Source organism: Mauremys mutica, chromosome 6 (genome assembly GCF_020497125.1).
Source record: "Mauremys mutica isolate MM-2020 ecotype Southern chromosome 6, ASM2049712v1, whole genome shotgun sequence".
NCBI lineage: Eukaryota > Metazoa > Chordata > Testudines > Geoemydidae > Mauremys > Mauremys mutica.
In genome coordinates, this window is record NC_059077.1 from 80875244 (window position 1) to 80891346 (window position 16103).

General features: G+C 43.0%; 1 protein-coding gene across 1 annotated transcript in view; it reads left to right on the forward strand.

Annotated features, from left to right (window-relative positions):
- Positions 1 to 4372: 4372 nt before the first annotated feature.
- The window catches only part of SHC3 (SHC adaptor protein 3), a 119208-nt gene continuing 107477 nt past the window's right edge, over positions 4373 to 16103 (forward strand). Inside the window, exon 1 of the mRNA XM_045021593.1 lies at positions 4373 to 4746. The gene's annotated coding sequence lies outside the window, so the exon portion shown is untranslated. The remainder of the gene's footprint in view (positions 4747 to 16103) is intronic.

The following is a 16103-nucleotide window of genomic DNA, read 5'->3' on the forward strand; positions in this document are numbered from 1 at the left end:
TCCATGGCAAATCATCTCAGTGAGGATAATTTTGCTGAGATTTCCTTCCATTTAATCTGCTCCTGTATGTTTTCCTGTGAGAGGGGTGATTGGAACCTTAGTAAGGTATAGATGGATTTCAAAAGAAGTCACTATTGAAGAATACTTGTGCTTAACCAAATCATAACACTGAATTTAGGAGATGATTATTTCCATAGCAACTGACTTTGGTATCACAAAGACAGGATTACAAGGTATAATAATTGGAGAATCAAGCAGAAGAACATGGAGAGTGAGGAAGCGCAATCCAGCCCAGAATTTCCTCATAGGCTGTTCAGCATCACAACACTTCAAAGTGGGACAATGGCTTTATTTTTAAGTTACCAATAGTTTTTGATGTAATAATAATTTATTATTCATTCATTGCCTTCCATGTCCATAGCAGTCTAAAGATAAGGGCCCAGATCCACAAAGTCTCAGGTTTGGGCACTGCACAGGGATATGTACAATGTAAACTCACTAATAAAGTTTGCCTTCCCCTCAGTGTGGGAAAGATATGCAACAAGCCTCTGTTAACCAAGCTGAGATTTCCCCCTCCCCCCCCCCCAGACACTTCACTCAAAGGCATACTGGTTTAGATAAATTAAAAAAAAAGTTTAACAACTACAAAGAGAGATTAAGTGATTATAAGTGATAAACAGATCAAAGCAGATTATCTAGTGTTATGTTCCCCTGGCATTATCTGGACTGGTAATCTGTTAGGTCACTCTAGTTCTCAAATCTGGGAACCAGCCTTACCCTGCTCTGCTGAGAAAAACCTCCCCTCCTGGGCTGTTCATGCACAGACTCTAGCACAGGGATTCTCAAACTGGGGGTCAGGACCCTTCAGGGGAGTTGTGAGGTTATTACATGTGGGGGGGGGGGTCGCAAGATGTCAACCTCCACCCCAAACCCTGCTTTGCCTCCAACATTTATAATGCTGTTAAATAGATTTTAAAAGTGTTTTTAATTTATAAGGGTGTTTGCACTCAGAGGATTGCTATGTGAAAGGGGTAACCAGTAAAAAAAAGTTTGAGAGCCACTGCTCTAGCACGTAAGATGCTCCCAGCTACGTGAGTGAGCATTTTTGGCCAGCCGTGGCTTGGATTATGCAACCGAATGACACTAGCCAGTATCTCCGGTCCCAGACACAACCCTAGGAACCTCCATCTTGCAGTGTCCAGTTATTCCTGCTGGATGCTGCAAGCTTATACAAGTTCATCAATTTACACAAAGAAATTGATATGTACTAGGCTTGTTATCCCAAGGGGAGTCTCTGACATGCTTCAAACCAAACACACTGCTTCAGGGAGAACAAACAAATTTATTAACTAAAAAAAATAGATTTTAAGTGATTATAAGTCAAAGCACAAGAAGTCAGATTTGGTCAAATGAAACAAAAACAAAATGCATTCTAAGCTGATCTTAACACCTGCAGTGCCCTTACAAACTTAGATGCTTCTCGCCACAGGCTGGCTGGTTGCCCTTCATCCAAGCTCTCCCCTTTGATCAGCGCTTCAGTCGCTTGGTGGTGGTGTCCGTAGATGGAGATGGAAGAGAGAGGATGGCAAACAGGTCTCCCTTTTATCATGTTCTTTCTTCCCTCTTGGCTTTGCCCCCTCTCCCTTCAGGGTCAGGTGAGCATTACCTCATTGTAGTCCCAAACTGACCAAGGGAAGGGGGGTGACTCGCTTGAGAGTCCAACACATCTTTTGTTGCTGCCTAGGCCAGTGTCCTTTGTTCCTGTGAGGCTGGGTTTGTTCCATACATGCCTTGATGAGGCGTGAACTGCCCCTCTGCCCTTTGAGAGTTTTGCCTGGGCTTGTTTTAAGCAATGAGGACACATTCAGCCTGTGGCAGGGCAATAACTAACTGGCACAGCGCCCCCTGCTGGTCATCCTGGGAATTAGCTCTTCCAGCTCAGAGCACCCTCTGCAGGCCAGTGTCTCACGTGCCGCTGGCCTGTGTCCCTCCCAGACCCCAGTACCCCTCTACAGCAGGGTTCTGCCCCCAGCAGTAACCCACAGTCTGGTCTCCCTACACAGGGGAACCCCTAACCCTCTATCCCCACCTTGCCTCAGTGACTTCTGCCAACCATCATCTATCCCCCACTCCTTGGGGCTGACTGCAGTCTATAAACCACTCGTCATCAGCAAGGGGGTTAGGACCTGCTGCCTTTGCCTGTCTCTGGGCTGCCCCTCTGCAGCCCCAGTAACTATTTGACCCATTTGGCAAGGCCTACAGCCTAGGGTTTTTCCTGGCTGGAGCTCCCCAGCTCCCTCTGCCCTTCCCCAGCACTACCCTATCTCAGCTACCCTTCTTCACACCCAGGCGGGTAGGTCCTTCTCTTTCAAAAAGCTCCAGAGATAATGTGTGTTTTAGCTTCTAGCCCACCACCCTCTTATAAGGGCCAGCTGGCTTAAGCTGATTAAGCTGGCCACAGCTGTGGCTGCTTTCCTCATCAGCCTCCCTTTTCCTAGATGCAGCCCTCTCCAGGGCCGGAGTGGGGTGACCACACTGCTACACAGCCTCCTAACTATATACATGAAATTACAACCTATAACATTACTGTGATAAATGAAAAGGGAGGTAGCTCCCTTTTATGGACACCCAGCCAGCCATTTAACTATAAAATCTCTGTTAGTAGCTGTTCTCTGCTTGCTTTACCTGTAAAGGGTCAAAAAGCCCATAGGTAAAAAGGAAGGAAGTGAGCACCTGACCAAACGGGCCAATGAGAAGGCTAGAACTTTTTAAAATTGGGTGAAAAAAACCTTTCCTTTTGTGTGTGTTTGCTTTCCCAGAGATGAGGGACAGAGCAGCAATGCTGTAAAAAACTGTGGGCCAGATATGAAAATCATCAGATCATATGAAGAAACTACTCATTTGATATGTAGGTAGACTAGGAAATGTCTAGGAAGATGCAATTAGGTTTCTCTCTTTATGGCTTATGGGCTCCTCTGTGCTAACCCCAGGTGCTTTAGGTTCAAAATGATCCCACCGCTGTGCCACCATGTCAAGGCTGATTCCCCACTCTGGCACTTTGAGTGCAGAAGGTGGGGACCCACAAGGATTCTAAAAATTAATACTGACCACTCCCGGCTTGTATTAAACTCCCAGGGTTACAGCTTCTCTCTGACCTTAGATGGGTAGATGCTGCCACCACCCAAGTGCAACCCCCCCCCCTTTGGAACACAGGAAGGCACACTTGGGAATTCTTTCCTGTAGGGTACCCTCAAGCCCTTTTACCCCCCACTCTGAGAAAGAACTGAGAAAGAAAACAAAGGAAATTAACTGTTGCCACAAGCTAATTAAACAACATATGCACAAACCTCTAAGGACACAAACATCCAATCCTGCTCTTAAAAAAAGGTAAACATGGGGGTGCAGGGTGTTCCTCGGGGTACAGAGCATCACACCTAGTAAATAAACAAAACTGCAAACTAAGCCTAACATACTAGATAGATTTGATATGAATTAGCAATTTCTCACTCTGGCTGATGATGTAAGCACTCCACCAAGTTTCCATACACAGGCTAGAAATTCCATTAGCTTGAGACCAGCACTTCCCCAAGTTCAGTCTTTGTTTCTCCATAGACACCTGACAAGACATCTTGTACAAAATGCATCATAATTATGTCATAATCATACAACTATGAAGAACATGGGGTGCAGTGTCACAAATGTTTCTTTGTTTTACACACTACTGTAATATGCATTATAATGTGCAACATTTAAAAGAGCCACTGGAGGGCTCACTGATTCCATATTAAATGACCAGAAGGTCTTTAAAAGCGAATATTTCCCCTTGTTTTTGGCTCTGGTAATATCAAGAGATCAAAATGTATTAAACATTTTGAGAAAATTGGAAGATAATGGAATTTTTACAGATAATTTCTGTGCATGTCTACTTTTGGTACCTGTGGGTACAGATAATGTTATTCTTTCATCTGAAAATCTATATGCTATATGATTAAGTTTCATGGTGTAGGAATATTTCCAAAGGTAGGAGGATCTAAACAATATAGAATAAACACCAAGGACCAGATTGTTCTCTCTTGCAACCCTGCATCATTATGTCAGTGTTTTCCTGCCCATGGAAAAGCTATCCCCAAATCTGATAGACTCACCCTTCCTTCTTAACACAGAATGGCTGCTGGCCCCTGTAAATGAAGCAGGTCCAGCGTCCCTGTGTCAGAACAGGTGCTGCCAGTCTGGAGAATTAAGAGGGTGGGGCTGCACCTGGGGCTATAAAGAACCACGGAGAGCCTGAAGTCTGGTCTAGACTACAAAATTAGGTTGGCTTAACTACATGGATCAGGTCTGTGAAAAATGTCATGCTCTGTGCAATGTAATTAAGCTGACCTAAGCCCTGCTGTAGATGCCTCAGGATTGATGGAGGAATTCTTCTGTTGACCTAGTTAACACCTCTCAAGGAGGTGGATTTCTACAGTGACAGAAGAACTCCCTCCATCACTGTAGTAAGTGTTCACACTAAATTGGCACAGCTGTGCCACTGTAGCAACCCTAGTGTAGACATACCCTGTAAGGGGGAAGACTAGCTGAGTCAGAAGTCTGTGAAAATCATCAAGAAAAGGGAGCTGCCTGAGAGTCAGGAGACTCCCTCACTTTGCTATTCTCTCCCTGAAAGGATGGAATTATCAGGAAGCTAGAGGAGGGGGCTAGCTTGCTGATCCCTCTGAGCCAAAGAACCAAGGGCAGAGAAGGCAGGTGAGAACTGAAGGCTGAGAATAGCAGAGAGGGATGTCTGTTAGCTCTCAGAGCTGAAGGATGAGAGGGAGGCAGTATTGCAGAGCTGGGGCATGGTGAGGGCTCTACTTGAAGTACAGGACTACTTAGACTATTTGGATTACTTCTAGGGGCTCTGAAAGAGAGCAACTGAGTCATACATGTCTGTTGTACCCTGGCTAGCTGCGGCAGGGTGCTCCAGGAAGGGATGCTTTCTGACACCCCCATTCTGAGCAAGGTGCTAAAGTCAGCTTGTTCTCAAAGATGAGTCAGCCATTAGCAAACTGGGCCATTGCTGAAATAAGAGTCTGAGCATGGAGTTGAGAACTAATACATTACATCTCACTGTCAGTTTTTCCTAGTATTTCTGTACCCAATCTTGCTCTTGTTGAAGTTTAAAGGAATTTTGTTTTTGAAGGAAGAGTAATTGGAACCCCACTCAATCTTGCTTTTCCTAATTTAATTCCATTATTTCTTGTTATTCTTTTTACTATACAAGCCTAAATTCCTGTCTGACCTTGGTATTTATACCCTTCTGGTATTGATTATGTCCCCCATTTAGTTCATTTAACCAAAGTATACATATTTAGTGTTTTTAATAAGTACTCCTTGTTGTTTTTAGTCTTCTTTGAGCTCCCTACAGTTTATCAATCTATTTCTGGTAATAACTTGTTCTGGAACTGAATACAATGTTCCAGGTATGGTTGCACCAGAGCTGTACAATAAGGGATCATTTATTCTGTTCTTTGTGGCAATGCCTGTGTATGTATAATATTGCATAACTGTACTGACAATTTTGCTGTCATATCTCATGGAAACTTGTTTAATTTACTGTTTGCTATGACTATGAGATAATTTTGAGTATTGCTCATTTCCAGGTGCCTCCCTTGCATTGAAGATCCATTTGAAATCTTTTTCTCTCAATGTTGCATCTTGCATTTTTCATGTTAAATCTCTTTTTTTTATCCTTCCTATATTTCTCAACTTGTTAGGTCCCTTGTGGCTCCCTGCCTTGTCTCAGTTGCTAAAGCTGTCATCTTTTGTAGGAGAAACACAGAACCTTGAATTTATGTCTTGGAACCATTAGCAATGATCTTTTAGAACTCATTGAGGATGGATGAGGCCTCAGAGGACTGAAGAAGGGCAAACAATAGTACATAACTTTAAAAAGGGGAACAAAGAGGACCTGAGGAATTATAGACCAATCTGCCTAACTTCAATACCTGGAAAGATACTGGAAGAAATTATTGAACAATCAATTTTGTAAGTACCTTCAGGATAACAGGGATATAAGAAATAGCTAACATGGATGTGTCAACAAAAATGCCAGACCAACCTAATTTCCCTCTTTGAGAGGGTTACTGGCCTAGTGGATAAGGATGAAGCAGTAGATGTGATGTATCTTGATGTTTTTAGTAAGGGTTTGACACAGTCCCACATAAGACTCACAAGCAAACGAGGTAAATGTGGTCTAGATTAAATGACTAAGGGTGGGTACAAAACTGGTTGAAAGATTCTAAACAAAGATTAGTTATCAATGGCTTGCTGTCAAACTGGGAGGGCATATACAGAGGTCAGTCATGGGTCTGGTACTTGTAAATATTTGTATTAATTACTTGGATAACAGAGTAGAAAGTATGCTTATAAAATTTGTGGATGACACCAAGCTGGGGAGTGTTGCACGCTCTTTGAAGGACTGGATTAGAATTCAAAATCCCCATGACAATTTGGATAATTGGTCTGAAATAAGATGAAATTCAGTAAAGACAAGTGTAAAGTACTTCACTTAGGAAGAAAAATATCAAATAATTGACTAGCTGGTAGTGCTACTGGAAAGGCTCAGGTTATAATAGATCACAAATTGAATATAGGTCAACAATGTGATGCAGTTGCAAAAGGCTAATATAATTCTGGGGTGTATTAACAGGAGTGTCATATGTTGGACACAGGAGTTAATTGTCCCACTGTACTCAGCAGTGGTGAGGTCTCAGCTGGAGTATTAGCTCCAGTTCTGGTTTCCACACTTGAAGAAAGATGTGGACAAGTTGGTGAGAGTCCAGGGGACAGCAACAAAAATGATAAAAGGTTTAGAAAACCTGACCTATGAAGAAAGGTTGAAAAACTGGACATTTTTTCTTAAGAAAAGATGACTGAGGAGGGACATAAGTCTTCAGATATGTTAAGAGCTGTTATAAGAGAATGGTGATCACTTGTTCTCCATGGCCACTGATGATAGGAAAAGAAGTAATCCACTTAATCTGCAACAAGGGAGATTTAGGTGAGGCGTTAGGAAAAACATTGTAACTATAAGGATAAATACTGGAACAGGCCCAGGTCTACACTAGTGGGAGGGTTGACCTAAGATACGCAACTTCAGGAAGGCTGTGTAATCCCCATCATTGGATGTTCTTAAAAACAGGTTTGACAAACACCTGTCAGGGATGATCTTCGTGTACTTGGTTCTGCTGAGCATAGGAGAGTGGACTAGATTAGTGGTTCTCAACCAGGTGTCTGGGTCCCTCGGGGGGGCCACCAAGCATGTCCAGCATTAGACTCGCTGAGGCCCAGAGCAGAAAGCTGAAGTCCTAGTGCATGGTGCTGAAGTCTGGGTTCCTGAGCCCCACCATGCATGGCTGAAGCCAAAGCCTAAGCAATGTAGCTTTGTGGGGGCCGGGTGACATGGGGGCCCCAGGCAGTTGCCTTGCTTGCTACCCCTTAATGCCAGCCCAGGCTTTTATATGCAGAAAACCAGTTATAGTGGGCTGTGGCATTTTAATAACAGGTTTGGGGAGGAGTGGGGGGCTCAGAAAGAAAAGGTTGAGAATCCCTGGACTAGATGACCTCTCAAGGTCCCTTCCAGACCTACATTTCTACAATGTCTTCCCCCACCCGCCCTTTTTTGAGTCATTCTATATAGACATCTGGTTGAAGACTTACTTGATGATGCTCTTCTAGTGGACAACATCTACATACTTTCAGGGTATATAGTAAACCTCTGTGCAGGAATAGTCTGAATTTAATAAAAATTAAGCAATGCATAGTTCAGCAACCATTCAGACAAACTGATTCAGCTAGCTGTATAGGTATTAAAACTTAATGCCTTTGTCTTGTTTTTAGCAACATATCAGAGGAGTTGTCATGGATACTGAGTTGAGCCCTGGTTTTGCAACTTGCAGATGTGTTGAAAAATGTAGGGTTTTTTAAATTTTTGTCGTTGTTGTTGTTTGGTGTGTTTGGTCTTTCTTTTTTTTTTTTTTCTTTCTTTCTGTTCTAGTCCTACAGTTATCTCAAGGTTATGGGCTTGTTCCAAAGTCCCCTGAAGTAAATGGAAAGACTGTTCAACTTCAATGGGATTTGGATGAACAGTACAATTCTGCAAACTTACTATTTTAGGGTAATTCCCAGAGATCTGCCTAGTTTTACCATATCTTATTCCACTTTTGGAGTACTAATATTTTTTATCTACGTTCAAGTCTTTAGTGACAGGAGTTCATGAGGGGGAAGCATCTTGCTGTACTAGAACATCCCAAACTAAAACTTCTGGCATATTGAATTCTCTGTAGTACATCTCTTCCCCTGGTCCCTCATGTTATGTTCTTATGGTCCCTCATCCTTTCTACAGTAAAATATGCTCCACTACAAGAGGGAGGCAAACTTACCTAGTCATGAAATAGCAGCAGCAGTGTCTGAAAAGTCAGAGGCAAGCATTGCCAGATTAAACCTGTACTTTGATGAATGACTTGATTTCCCCTTTTCCCCCATCCTACCTTCCTGCAAATACATCTTGTGTTATGACTCTTAACCAGCTATATAACTAAAGTTCCTTAGGGCTCCTTTCAGGAAAATAAGGCCAGATCTTCCGGAGCGGTGCACTGTGGGTAGCTATCCTGCCGCCCATTGAAATTCTGGGTTGAGATCCCAATGCCTGATGTGTCAAAAACATTGTCGCGACTGGTTCTGGGTACATGTCGTCAGCCTCCGCCCCTCCCCATGAAAGTAATGGCAGACAGTAATTTCGAGCCTTTTTTCCTGGGTTACCCATGCAGCCGCCATACCACGGCAAGCATAGAGCCCACTCAGCTCACAGTCACCGTACGTTTCCTGGGTGCTGGCAGACATGCTACTGCATTGCTACACAGCAGCAGCTCATTGCCTTTTGGCAGCAGACGGTGCATTACGACTGGTAGGTGTCATCGTCGTCTCCTGCGTGCTCTTTTAGCTGACCTTGAGAGGTTGGACAGAGGGAAGGGAAGGACAAGGCCACACTTCACTTTAAAACTTATTGAATGCCAGCTTTCTGTTGCTTGGGCAGTCCTCTTGGGTGGAGTGGTTGGGTGCCTGGAAGCCCCCCCCACCGCATACTTGGGTGTCTGGGTGAGGAGGCTATGGAACTTGGGGAGGAGGGTGGTTGGTTATGCAGGGGCTGTAGCAGCAGTCTGTGCTCATGCTGTCTTTCCTGAACCTCAACCATACACCGGAGCATATCCGTTTGTTCCTCCAGTAGCCTCACCATTGCCTCTTGCCTTCTGTCAGCAAGCTGACGCCACTGATCGTCTTCAGCCCGCCACCTGTCCTCGCGTTCATATTGTGCTTTCCTGGACTCTGACACTGTCTGCCTCCACGCATTCTGCTGTGCTCTTTCAGTATGGGAGGACTGCATGAGTTCAGAGAACATTTCATCGCAATTGTGGGTTTTTTTCCGCCTTCTCCTTCCCAGAAGCTAGTGAAGATTAGAAGATAGTGTGAGTATTGCAACATTTGCAGCTGGTGGAGGGGGGGGGGGAAGGGAGAATGGTAGTTAAAAAGACACACATTTTAGAGAACAATGGGTAGACTCTTTCACGGTAAACCTTGCTGTTAACATTACATAGCACATGTGCTTTTGGTACAAGGTTGCATTTTGCCTCTTATTGAGGGTATGCCAGTTTGGTGTGAGAGATTACTCACGCAGGGCCAGGCAACAGAATTTGGCTTGCAGGCAGCCATGGTAAGACAGTCTTTTGGCTTCTTTAACCTTCATAATGGGAATGGTTTCACACAGCAGCACCCTCATTTCCCATACCAAGCAGCCAGTGGGTGGGCTATTTAAAATGGGTTGGCAGTTTAAAAGGAGGGGCTGCAGTTTTTGGGTTAACGTGCAGCACAAACCCAACTAACACCCCCACCACACACACACAATTCTCTGGGATGATCACTTCACCACACCCCACACCGCATGGCTAACAGTGGGGAACATTTCTGTTCATCCACACGCAAACAGCCCAGCAGGAATGAGCACTTCTGAATGTCCCCTTAATAAAGTCAACTTATTTCAACCAGGTGACCATGAATGATATCACTCTCCTGAGGATAACACAGAGAGATAAAGAACGGATGTTGTTTGAATCCCAGGAAACACCAGGCCCATATGCTGTGTTATGCAATGATTCCAGACTATGTGATACTGGCCTGGCATAGTAAAGTGTCCTACCATGGAGGACAGAATAAGGCTGCCCTCCCTAGAAACCTTTTGCAAAGGCTTTGGGGGTACATCCAGGAAAGCTTTATGGAGATGTCCCTGGAGGATTTCCGCTCCATCCCCAGACACGTTAACAGACTTTTCCAGTAGCTGTACTGACCATGAATGCCAGGGCAAATTAATCATTAAACACGCTTGCTTTTAAACCATGTCTAATATTTACAAAGGTACACTCACCAGAGGTCCCTTCTCCGCCTGGCAGGTCCGGGAGGCAGCCTTGGGTGGGTTTGGGGGGTACTGGGTCCAGATCCAGGGTGAGAAACAGTTCCTGGCTGTTGGGGAAAATGGTATCTCTGCTTGCTTGCTGTGAGCTATCTTCAATCTCCTCCTCCTCCTCATCTTCCTCGTCCCCAAAACCTGCATCCCTGTTGTGTGCTACTCCATTGACGGAGTCAAAGCACAGGGGTGGGGTAGTGGTGGCTGCACCACCTAGAATGGCATGCAGCTCATCATAGAAGTGGCATGTCTGGGGCTTTGAGCCAGAGTGGCCATTTGCCTCTCTGTTTTTTTGGTAGGCTTGCCTCAGCTCCTTAAGTTTCACGCGGCACTGCTGCGGGTCCCTGTTATAGTCCTTCATGCCCTTGGAGATTTTTTTCAAATGTTTGGGCATTTCATCTTTTGGAACCGAGTTCTGATAGCACAGATTCGTCTCCCCATACAGCAATAAGATCCCATATCTCCCATTCGGTCCATGCTGGAGCTCTTTTGCGATTCTGGGACTCCATCATGGTCACCTCTGCTGATGAAATCTGCACTCACTTGCAGATTGCCATGCTGGCCAAACAGGAAATGAGATTCAAAAGTTCGTGGTCCTTTTCCTGTCTACCTGGCCAGTGCATCTTGAGTTGAGAGTGCTGTCCAGAGTGGTCACAATGGAGCACTTTGGGATAGCTCCCAGAGGCCCATACCATCAAATTGCAACCACACTCCCCCACCCTACCCCAAATTTGACCCAGCAAGGTCAATTTCAGCGCTAATCCCCTCATCAGGGGAGGAGTACAGAAATTGATTTTAAGAGCCCTTTAAGTTGGGAAAAAAACTGCTTTGTCGTGTGGACGGGTGCAGGGTTAAATCAATGTAATGCTGCTAAATTCGACCTAAACTCGTAGTGTAGACCAGGGCTTAGACAGCCAAAGGATGCATACACCACTTCGTGTTCTGATCTCTTCAGATATAAAATGCAAGGCTGCAGGCCGACATGTATAGGGAGTTTTGCTATGTATAAATTTAGCCCATATTTATCAAGTGTAATACCTTCCTTGTCTTATACTGTGAATATGCAGATTCATGTGTACACATTGTCTCATTTTGGACCACATGTTTAATGGAAGAGAGGATCAGTAATACAGCATTGACCACATCTTATGAATTTTGCCCCCTAATTTGTTGTTGTAAATAATGTTACTTTTTATTGTTAGAGCTCGGGTTTTCAACATTAAAGGAAATAGTAAAAGATTATGGGGATACCCTGTCTGGTACTCCATGAAGGTAACTAGGACCTGAACCCATCTGTTTGTATTTATTCTGAAATGTTGGATTCAGTGGGGTATTACCACTGTCAGTTACTGATTTGATGGTGTGGAGCAGGACTTTATACGTTTTTGGGTTTTTTTGCGTGTAGTGTAAATAAGAGATGGGGTTGGGCTAAATCTGAATTACAGCATTACTGAGAACATGGTTGACAATTTTGTTCAATAAACCCCTGGACCATTTGGTTTTGCAACTTAAATTGTTCTCATCAAGCATCTAATGTATATCACTTTTTTTAAATAGCTTTAAGACATGACATTAAAATTAAACTCTCTTTGGAAAGAATTGGGGTTAAATGTGATAACTGTCATTGGTTTATAGCTTTAAATTGTAAAAATTGCAGCTTAAGATTTAAAAAAATACATAGAAGACACTGAGCTTGTCTTGAGAAATACAAATTGGACATTACGCTGTCAAATCTGTCTGGGATGATGTCATAAACAAGATTTTGAGGTATTTGGGTTATTTTCAGGGTACTACATAAACTAATTGTTACCACTGATGGAGCACATGCAAATATATTGGTTCACAGATTTCTACCCCAGTGTTACCAAAAAAAAAATTTAAAACCAAATATTTGGCAATTATTTCCTCCTTTACTAACCTGTTCCATTCTCTGTATTAGAGATGTCACCAGCTATTGTAGGAGAAACTCTGAGCCCTGAATTCAGGTCTTGGCAGATAAAATGCTTTCCATTTCATGTATGAACTTTGTTTTCTTTGGTAGGCTTGTCTATCCGTTGTCATGTATATCAATGACAGTATAAATAAACAATAAGCCACAATCCTATTGAAATCACAAATGCAAAAGTGGTATTCTATATAAAACATTTGTATTTTTAGCAGTGAAAAGCACATTACATTTCTTCAAAGAAGAGACTGTTTAGAATAGCATTTCTCATATTAATGAACTACTGACATTTGCTCTACAATGTTGCAAGGGGTAAATGCAAAGTCCAACTTCTAGCTTGAGTAGCTTGGCCAGGAGGAGGAATCCTTCCTCCAGTGGTTCCACTTGGCTGAGATAGACACTGTGGGATCTTTCATGCTTTTGCCTGCTTCCATCCAAGTAGATCCTCTAATGTCATCTGGCCAGACTAGGTTCTGTTTCCTCCTCTCCATTGCCACACTCTGCCACTGCTAAGGGGCATTTTGTAAACAACAGGACTGGATTTGCCTTTAAATAACATGGGGAGTTGTGAACTGGTTGATGAGCACTGAGCTGTAAAGCCTAGCCATCAAAACTGTCAGTTCAAGCCACTGCAAGTTCTTTAATTTTATTTCAAACTGAACAATTTAATACATTTTAAAAACACAAAACTGCATTTTATTAAAGAAAGCTAATTTTTTTCACTACATTGTCTTTTTAATTTAAAACAAAAAAACTTTTTTTTTTCAAAGTAATCCTGCTCCAGGGTGTTTTTCTTACAGAGTTTGTGCATGTTTGTATGTCTTACATTTCAGGCTTATGAGGCATAACTATTTCTTCAATACGTGTTATAGCATAGCAAGCGTTGCCATGGTACCTTGTAACATTTTTTCAATCAGCAGATGGAACTACATGGAGAAAAGGGTTTTGCTGGTGCAGAAATTTGGAACAGAATAATGCTAAAATAAACTTGTTACAAAAATTATGCCTCATATGATTGATAAATTAAAGCAAATAATCCAGTAATGTATCATCTGGCACTTAAACATGTTCCCTCATTTATCTGATATTACATCAGAAAATTCAATAAGTCAAAATTAATACCAGAACGAATTACAAGCTTTTCTTAACCCTAAACAGCTTTCCCCAAAACATTTCTGAGAGTGTAAAACCTTTTTTGTCCCTACCGATGAAGTTAAAAAGTATAGCTAATGAACTGGATGGATGAGGATAGCGCTAAGAGAGAGCTTTTTACATATAGGTCAGTTCACATCCAGCTCAACTCAAACTGTCTGGAAATTTTAATCTTATGGCTGTTTGGTGGTCATTTCCCATGGGACTGGGACCAAAATTAGTCCTGTTACCTTTGTTGGCAGTGTCAGCAGAGAGATCAAGATCTGAGTGGACCTGGAGAATTAATTACTATTTAAAGGTACGCCTATGTCTCAGTTTTCTCAGGACCATTGTACAATTTTTTATATGCTGTTTTGGTGTCTCAAGAACTTTTTGGGATGACCTGGTTTTTCATAAAATTTATCCAAAAGTTTGGATATTTATAACTACACAATGCTACACCACTATAGAAACTTTTGTATGTGGTGTTTCACTCTTGTTACATAGTGAGCAGGTGTTTTGAACCATCCATTGTTCAAGGCCAAAGCTTGTCAGGCACCAACATTGCAAATTGTAACATGAGTCAAGGACACAGGCTAGCCAGTGCAAAACCCCTCCTCTGGACCCGCAAAAAAGATGGGCAGGGAGTTGGAGAGGAAGGTGGATAAGCACATGGCAGTCCTTCTGTATCTCACCTTTTTTCTTTTTCATGGTCACCAGAACCAGAGATAGTATAAAAGTGAAGGACGTAGGTAGGAAAAAGGAGCGCAGAGCAAGAAATCAACCTTGCCTTGATCTATTTCATGGCTCCAGTTGGAGCTTTTTCTACCAGGTGAAGCAGATCAAAGGAAAGAGGCAGAATGCAGAGCACTTGAGTATTTTGTACCTCTAAACAATATTGCCATGAAAGTGTCCTGGATTTGAAAAAAAAAGTCTCCTTAATCTTATGCTTGGGATATGATCCTTTTTAGGTGAGGGTCACATGATGCAATTTGCATGTTGCACTGACAATGTTAGGTCTCTTCTATGGTTAAATAGAGGATTTCAGTTTCCAGGGCTATCACTTAGACATCTTTCAAGAGCACTAAATATACACATGCACACACATTAAATGGAAGAGGGTAATTGCAAAGCCATAAGCTTTGCTTTGTCTTCAGTACCAAGAAAAAATGTTGGAAGCTGTTTGGATTAGAGATGAGACTGTCAAAATCAAACGAAATAGACTCAGTGCATACAGAGACTGGCCACAGCTCTCTAACCTTGTTAAGATTCACAGTCATGAAATGCTAATGGCATCTCAAGTGAGGGAAGCCCTCCTCACCAGTAGCTGTGGAGTGGTCTGTGGCTGATCCGCTCTGCCCATCCCTCCAGTGGCTGAGTCCATGACTCTTCCCATTGACTGATCCATATGGTAGAGGCAGGGACAGTGCTAGCCCATTGTGGGGACCCTAAGCAGGAATATTTTGCCCCCTCAGAACACATGCTGACAATTAAAAGGTGTCTTCCCCACAACATCCCAACATGGAAGCAGGCTCCTTTGTGTCTCTCCACCAAGGAGACCCCAAGGGCTAAGGATGACCCCATCCAACCAGACCTGGAGCCACATGAAAGGATCTGCCTCTTGAGAAAGGAACTGGTTGATCTCTTCCACAACCCAGGCAATTGGGAGGGGGGAAACCATCACATTTTCCACTTTCTCGACTTATCCAATTCCCCATCCTCCAATTAAGATTTGAATGTACTGCCTGAACCCCTCTCCATTCTCAACTGTCCAACCACTTGGTCCCACTCTCTTCCCTAGATATGGATTTTAATTTGGGTTATTGCTGCCCTTCTGTGGATCTCTTCTGGATCTCTCTTCTGAAAAGTTCAGTGTCTGTGGAGACCTGCTCAGGTGCAGATCATTTGAATAAGTTGTCTGCACCCTTCTGGATCTTCATGAGTCTCTACTGCACTAGCCTGTGTCCCCTCATCAAATGGATCAGGTCTCTGTCGAGCTTCTGCTGTACAGGATTTACTTATGATTGTAAGCTATTTGGGGCAGTGACTTTTTGTTTGGTTTGTACAGTACCTAGTACAATGGGGTCCTGTCTAGGCACTACCACAATACAAATAAAAATAATAACAATAATTATCAGGATTGGGCTCTTTGTGTTTCTAGTTCTAATTTTTCAGTGACTTTTAGTGCTTGTGTGTGTTGCTGGATTGACAGCCCTGGAAAGTGATGTCATCTTTTCATCCATAGTACAGGTGCAGAAAGGTGTCTGAAGGACAAGCTTCCCTCACATTGCTCTGCCAATGAACATCAACCCTGACCTAGGGGATGAAATTGAAAATGCAGGTTCTGAATCTCCATTACCTTGCACCTTGTATAGTCATTTGCACATGGGTAAAATGAGGCATAATGATTATAAAATTCTACCCAATGAGAATAGGAGCATCTTAAACTCACAGGTGTAAATATCTATACAAAATTAAGGTACTGGAGAATCAGACCTTGTAGTCTTTATGCCCAACTATTCCTTCATC